The 7,894-nt window shown below is 40.5% G+C and overlaps 1 long non-coding RNA gene across 1 annotated transcript; it reads left to right on the top strand.

Annotated features, from left to right (window-relative positions):
• Positions 1–655: 655 nt before the first annotated feature.
• LOC137095810 (uncharacterized) lies at positions 656–7,541 on the top strand. The gene is made up of 3 exons (XR_010908936.1): positions 656–881; positions 3,140–4,019; positions 6,914–7,541. It is a non-coding gene; the product is annotated as an uncharacterized lncRNA (long non-coding RNA).
• The last annotated feature ends 353 nt before the right edge of the window (positions 7,542–7,894 follow it).

Raw genomic sequence — 7,894 nt, 5'->3', positions numbered from 1 at the left:
TCTGTGTGTTTGGTTCAATTCCATCATTGGTGGAGTTCAGAATGCTCTTTGATTGTAGGTGTACTTTAAATCCCAGCAACTACAACTCCCAAATGACAAATCAACACCATCACCCCCATCTCCACCAGTATTCTAGGAGCAACAAAAATAATTTTATGGTTCGGGATCACCACGATGTGAGGAACTGTACTAAGGGGTCGCAGCATTAGGAAGGTTGAGAACTACAATTCCCAAATTACAAACTCAATCCTCAACCCCACCAGTATTAAAATTTGAGCATATCGGGTCTTTGTGCCAAATTTCGTCCAGCGAATGAAAATACATCCTGCATATCAGATATTTACATTACGATCCGTAACAGTAGCAAAATTACAGTTATGAATTAGCAATGAAAATAATTTTAAGGTTGGGGGTCACCACAACATGAGGCACTGTATTAAGGGGTTGCGACATTAGAAAAGTTGACAACTACTGCTTTATTTGAATTTGGGCCTGTTGGTTTTGGCCTACCCTTAGCAGCACCAAAGAACTAACTTGTTCCATTATCTCTGTGAGGGATCTGTATATATTTGGGTAAAAATGAGCCATATGCAATTTCTTCAGCTTTTGCTCATTGGACTGGGTTTCAAAGCCCCCCCCCCCCCCCAAATTGGTTCTTTCTTAAATTGCGATTGCTTTTTCCTTATTCTTGCCACAAATCATAACCATCGTCTGCTTGGATTTTCTTGCTGTTCTTGTCTCAGATGCATGGACTTCTGGGCATTATGCATAGCACGCATATCTCGTGGAGTGTTGATTATTTGTTCTGTTGAGCCTATTTTCTAAAACTGTTGCAGAGGCCTAAGAAGTGACCTATGTGGCTGTATCCTGAGTGGCCTTGGGTAAGTTTTTATTTCTGAATCTAATTTCCCCAACCTTTTAAATAAGGATATTGCCTATTCTGAATATTTAGCTGATGTGAAGACAGGTGAGAAAATGCCTGTAATTATAGATATATCCACTCACCATCTCCCTTCTATTTGAGTCATAGCGGTGGCCAGCAGGTGCAATGTAGCTGGTAGCCATTGCTCATCTGGAGTTACATTGTAAGAGTGATTGAAGAAGGAGGAAAGGAAAGGGCCATTCATCCTCTCCTGTGTTGCTCTGATGCCCTAGCCGGTCACGTCATTTGACAAGCAATGGACATGTCACGCCCACTAGCTGCCACTATGACAAGCTAGTGGTGGTGGTCATGGTAAGGATGAACATCCAGTGGTGTCGAACTGGGGTTGGCACCGCAAATGGTCAGGGCTACTTCCTGGCTCCACAGTAGCAAGGAGACTGTCAGTCATAACCATCCCAGGGCCAATCTAGAAGCAAGTCCAGGCTAATGGTTCTCAATCTGTGTGTCTCCAGGTGTTTTGGCCTACAACTCCCAGAAATCCCAGCCACTTTACCAGCTGTTATAATTTCTGGGAGTTGAAAACATCTGGGGACCCACAGATTGAGAACCACTGTTCTAGGCATCGAATGCTTGGCTTGTGTCTGCATATGCTGGAATCTGCCCTGAGTCCCCTCAGGGAGATAGGGCAGAATACACATAATAATAATAATAATAATAATAATAATAATAATAATAGACTTCAGGGTAAAATATCCATGTAGAGCACTCCTAGTCCCTCTCATGTATAAGTAGAGGAAACTTTAAAAAACCCAAAAGCATTCCTCTGTACAATGAAACTACTGAGGAAAGAAGACTATATACAAGCAGAATATCTAGTGTTCTGTATATCAAATATTCTGATTCTCTGGATAGGTGGGTTCTTGTAGACAGTCCAACAGACTCACAGTTATAGCAATCACCTGCGGCCTTCTTCTCCCATCTGTTCACAATAAACCAGGCAGCCAAAGCTACCATAGCATAGTTTTCTTTTGGGAAAAGACAATTAAAACAGCCACCCTATATGTGCTTACAAAGGGGTAAGGCCTGTCAAAATCAGTTGGACATGCTTCTGAGTAAAGAAGCATAGGATTTTATGAAGATCAGCTCGTCCATGGAAGGGATGTCTTCTTCTGGTACTAGAACAATCCCTTTGTAATGCACATTATGTCTATGTTGTTAGTACATGCAGCCTGTCCCCATGTGCCTGCTGGCTCTATGCGTGATATGCTCTTTTGTGTTCAAGTCATCTGTCATCCATTTAATGTAAGTGTGGGGTGAGTCCATTCTGTGTTGTGAAAGCAATCCAAGTGTGGGGTACAAGCAAGATGAGCCCATTACGTGCCATTGCTTTTTGTAGAAAAGGATGTGGAATAGGGGTAGCTGCAGGGCATATACTTGTATGTTTTTAATTTCATCTCAGAGTATTTGAACTCTGTTTTAAAGCAAATCATCCAGCTTAATGACATGACCAAGATGCCCACTACCAGGCCTTGTACACAGTAGAATTCCTTGCTTCTGGGATTCATTTTAAACGTGTTGCTCCCTTAGTTGTATGAGGAGGGATTCGGCTTAATAAGATGTCCAGAATGTGCCAGAATGTATGCCAGTGAATGAAGTCAAATCACAAACATATCCCGAGTCATTAAATGCTATAGCTTGAAAACATAAAATAACATGTCTCTATAATGTAATTCAGGTGTTTTGCTCTTTTTTTAAAAAAAAGTTGCATGAAATAACTACTATTTTGGCTTGCTACATCATTTTCTGGAATCTACGCTTGAACACACAGTTAGCTGACAATGAAGCTCTGAAAAGGTTCATCCTCAGATGTGGGCCACAAACTACCAAAATCAAAATACTTTCCCACAGGTGGCAGTCTATTGCAGAACTAATTGATGACTTAAGAAATCCACGAACAAAGTGTGTACAGTTTTTCTATGTAGAACTGAACACAGGATGTAGCAGTACTATAGTTATGCTGCATTATCACAATCTTAGCTTCCAAGTGAAGTTAATGTATTGTCTCAGACTGTCTGGGCCAACTTTTGGGTGGAATAAGGGATGTGGGTTTGAGCGGTAAACTAGCATATAGTGTGAGTAAAGAAATGTAGGCACTTGCTTGGTTACACCTAAATCTGGTATGAGCTCTTGCCTAAAGTACTCCAAACCAGTACTGTGAGGAGAGAATGATGCCTCTTCATTTCATTTTCTCCATAGGTTTATCTTCAGTATCTGTCGGAACCCAGACGCCTTAAAGAGCCAGACTCAGGAGTATGTCCAAAAGTAGAGTTTATTAACACAAAGCAACAGGGACTCAGAGACACTTACTTCAGTGTCCCTGGTCAAAACTTAAAAGTAGCAGCAAGTTCCAGTTCCCAAAACAAAGTAAGACAATAATCCGGATTATCCAGAGAAAAGATCCAGATTAAACTAAACTGCTTCAAAAGTCATGCAAAGTAACACAGCAAGTAAAGGATGAACAAACAAAGAGCCGCAAAACAGGAAATGTAGTCAAACGAAGTCTGAGGTCAAAGTAAGTCAAGTCCAAAGTTGCGAGGTTCCAAAGTCCACGTAGGCAGCATCGTAGTAAAAAAACCAGTCCAAAGTCAGAGAAGGGGAAATCCACAATCATGAGAATCCAAGCCGAGTTGTAACATGAACGGAAGCTGCAACCTGCAGATCCAGGACCCAAGCCCAACACGAAAGCGGCAGCAACAACACCCAAGGCACGAAACCAACACTTTGCCTTCTCTATTTCAGTGCCTACTTTTATCTTACACCTCATCATCCGATGATGAGTTGACCTCCGCCCCGCTGTCATCCCTTAGAGCTGTCCTTGCCTCCACACCTGCACACTGGCACCCAGCCCTCCAACTCTTCCACCTTTTGTCAAGACTTAGATCTCTCCAAGATTCAGCAGTATCTCCTGATTGCCAATCCCCACCACCAGAAAACCCCACAAACGGGTCACTAGACGTTGGCTGAGTACATACATCTCGAACCTCTTGAACCTTGGTCCAATCCAGTGTGTCATCCCCATCGCTCCCAGACCCATCACTCTGAGAGAAACCCATGAAAGACTTCATCTGTGGGAGCAGTAAGTATATCCCGGGTCTTCTTCCTTTGTTGCTCCTCATCAAATTCCTGCTCCCCAGTAACCCTCTTAGTTCCCCTATTCACATCCACTGTATCTCCTTCCTCCTCCTCCTCAGTCATTGACCCTTCGCTCTCAGAAAACCCTTCGAAGGAGTCTTCGTCGGTAGGTGACATAAGTATATCCCGGATCCTTTTCCTTTGCTGTTCTTCATCTAGCTCTTGCTCACGAGTACTCCTTTCCCCCCTTCTGACACCCATACTACCACTTGCAGTGTTACTAACAGGCCCTACTAAAACAGTATCATTTGCAATCCCCAGAACAAGAGGACTTTTCATATACCCAAAAAGTACATACTGATTTAAATATTGCGGATAGTATTCACATTTATGGGTTGGGATCTTGAACTAGGCTCAGATAGTGGCTATGACTGGGAGTGCCTTTCATGGCTTCAGCTCATCTGCTGGTTGTACACCATCCTGGAAACTGCAGATATGACCATAGTTATCAGTTCCTTAATTTCTCCCCATTAGACTACTGCTGTGTGTTCCACATAGATGAACTGTTGAGAGTTTGGAAGCTTTTGTTGTTGTAGTTGATGTTGTGTGCCTTCAAGTCATTTCTGATTTATAGTGATTTTGAGGTGAACCTGTTACATGGGGCTGAGAGTGTGTGACTTGCTCAAGATCATCCAACCTGTTTCCATGGCTGAACAGGAAATAGAACCCAGGTCTCTAGAGCCATAGTCAAATACTTAAACTTCTTGTTTGGTGACCCTTCATTAAGGTATTAAAGAAGGCCTTATCTGTAACAGCAGTCTGATTGTGGTGATTCTTCTTGAGGAAGGTTATATTGACTGCTTCAATATAGTTTTAGGCAGGTTGCTAAAACATATTTTAAAATGTGTATGATTTTAAGTACTGTTTTGTTCCAATTCTTTAGGTATTTTCCCCTCTTGCTTTAATTTCTGTAATGTGTTGTTTGTGATACTGATAAACGTATTAGTTTGAATTCTTTAATATGTGAAGTCAAAAGGTGATAAATATATGAATTAATTAGATAAAAATATTACTGTTGTATTCATTTCTGCCAAAATATAATCTAACTCATTCAGGAAGGTGAATATCATTGGAAACAGATTGGGAAATATTTAATTAACTATGTCTGCATGTTGATACCATTTTTACTTTTTAAATAAACCTGTCTGTGGCTCAGTGTGTTACCAGATTGCAACTCCCTATTGTTCTGGCTCAGCTCTTTTTGTTATGGGCAGAATAGATATTTTTCCCCTCTCCATATGGAACACACTTTCAAGCCCAGTTCATCCACTGGGAAAGAAAGCAACTTGTGATTACAACAGCATATCCAAATTCATGGGTTGCAGGAATTTGGCCTTTTGTTTTAACCCTTATCTGTTGGCTGAATCTAGGATAAGTTTCAACATTTGGATTGTACTTTCTCACTGATGAATTGCTGGCACCTCTTTGGTAGAGACCCCGGCTTTGTGCATGCTTTGGGAAGTGTTCTAGGATTTGTCATGCATGTTTTATGAGGACACCTGGCCTCACGTCACATGGCAGATTTCTACACAAGTATGCATCACAGAAAATGCCTTATGATTCATTTCATGCGCCAATTGATTTGCATGTAAGAAAAACCCAGCATTTTGCTATATGTCACAGAATGCTTCTCTTGATTAATTTTGCAAAGATTGACTGGCGCAAGCTCATTTAAAGAGTTTTCACATTCACTTCTGGCAAGTGTGGGAGTGCACAGCGAACATATGGAAGGACCTTTTTGTGCTTCTGCTGTTGGAATTTATGTCATTATGATGCTCTTCTCCCTTCTGTGCACATGAAAAATGTGATTGATATGATAAATGTGACTAGTATGATAATACTCACACAGAAGATCTTGCTTTTTCCCTTGGAGTAGGTTCCAAGAGCATTTGGGTGGTAAAGCCAATTAACTTTCACTTTCAACTGTGCAGTTTGTTAACTTTTATTTATAGTATCTTAGCATTGAAAGTCTGCCATTGGATACTCTTAGCCAATGCTGCTACATATCGACACTGTGCCAGGATGATGAAAATCTAAATCATCATATTTAGAGCCCAATTTTTCGTCAAATCTTTCCACCAGGGAAATTTTCATTGTCGAGATCATGCATTGTTCCAACGCTGAACTGCTGTTATGGAGTTCTGACTATTGGCAATTTTGTGTCTATCTTCCCCTATGTACACAACAATTGCTGCTTGACCACCATTCTATCAAAAGCGATTCTGACCTCTTCTACCATTACAGAACCCTCATGGAAGTGAAATACTACAAATAAAGAAATCACTTTTTTTATCTAAATGATTCTAGGTCTTTTGCCATGACAATGTGATTGAATTCGACTGGAACCCATATCTAGGTTTTGCTAGTATTCTCCCTAGAAATTGCTAGCTCCCCCAGGAAGACTAAAGGAAATTGACGATAGAATCACACTGGAGGACCTAGAGATTCCTAGAAATAACATTTTAATAAAATCTGTGAACCATCACATTCACAGCAGTCAAAATCGCAAATGTGAAGGGATGACTATAAGCATCTCAAACCTTTGCTAACCAACTGGCAGCTAGTAGCAGAGTTTTATACTACCAGTTATTCTGCCTGGGGTAAGTGGAATGGTAATCTATCATTTTAAAAGGCACCAAGTTATGGAAGATTGATCTATATGCATGTAAGTGCCATAAATTCAAGAAACAGTATTACTATGAACTGGCTCCCACACACTTCCCTTTGTACGGGTATGTAAGCACATGCAACATTTGCTTTGTCTTGTCCTTTTTAACACAGAGTGGATATATTTTTCATTCTGCAACACACAATCTATTAATCTTTTTTTTCCCCTAGCCTTTGGGCACCTGATGGCTTCCGACTGCTCTAGCACCTTCTAGAACTTTAATGTTATACGCCGAATCTTTTCCAGTGAGTTGACATCCGTCACGAACTACAGGCCAAGAACTAAATACAACATTTCAAGAGAGGTCTTTCTGAATAGGGTGATGTTATTATTTCCCGAGCTTCCAGAATGATGGACTTCCTGACACAACCAGACAGTGGTATTATTGGCCTTTTGAACTATCCTTTCACTGTTGATTCATACGCAACTTGTTATCCACTGTGTAAATACCTCTGGTCTTTTTCTAAAGCACTGCTGTTTATTCTTGTAGGATGGTGTTCTTTCCAGGTCCCTTATTACTGTATGAACAGCTCTCCAGTTTATTCAGGTAATTTTGATGAAACAAGTATGACTAACGGTTGGCCTGTAGACCAGACCTGTTCTCTCCAGAAGCAATTATATTTGACCTCTGCTTCTGAAAGGCCCACCAAATTTCTATTCAAGTATATTTTGACCTGCTTGTGTCTACATATATATGCAATTCTTTGCATACCTACCTCAGGAATACACTCCAATTAACACAATCAGAATGATGTCCAAGTAAATATGCTTAGGATTGTGTTGTGTAAAGTTCAGTTATTAAGAAGGTATAATAAACAAATGATTATCTGGAATTACTCCTCAGAATATTCCAAAAATGCACCATATCTGTCATTAATGGCAACATTTTAGAGTAATGATTTCATTAAAGTAGCTGTCCAAAGACTTCAAGCTTGGAGCCAAGTACAAATAGTGTCTCAGGTAGACAGAATTTTCTAGTTAAGGAACAATATTGAGGCTATGAATCTGTGGCAGATATCAGAACCAGGTTCAGAAATCCTTTCACACAGGTCCACTCACCTCATCCTCCCAATTCTTTCTCCATGTAGTCAAGTAGCCATATTGTGTTTATCTTTTCTGAGATCCAGAAAAATAAGTGAAGGATGCAGTTA

The sequence above is a fragment of the Anolis sagrei genome, chromosome 1 (assembly GCF_037176765.1).
Source record: "Anolis sagrei isolate rAnoSag1 chromosome 1, rAnoSag1.mat, whole genome shotgun sequence".
Classification (NCBI taxonomy): Eukaryota; Metazoa; Chordata; class Lepidosauria; order Squamata; family Dactyloidae; genus Anolis; species Anolis sagrei.
The sequence above is the reverse complement of the archived record's forward strand: the minus strand, read 5'-3'. Positions and strand labels throughout refer to the sequence as shown.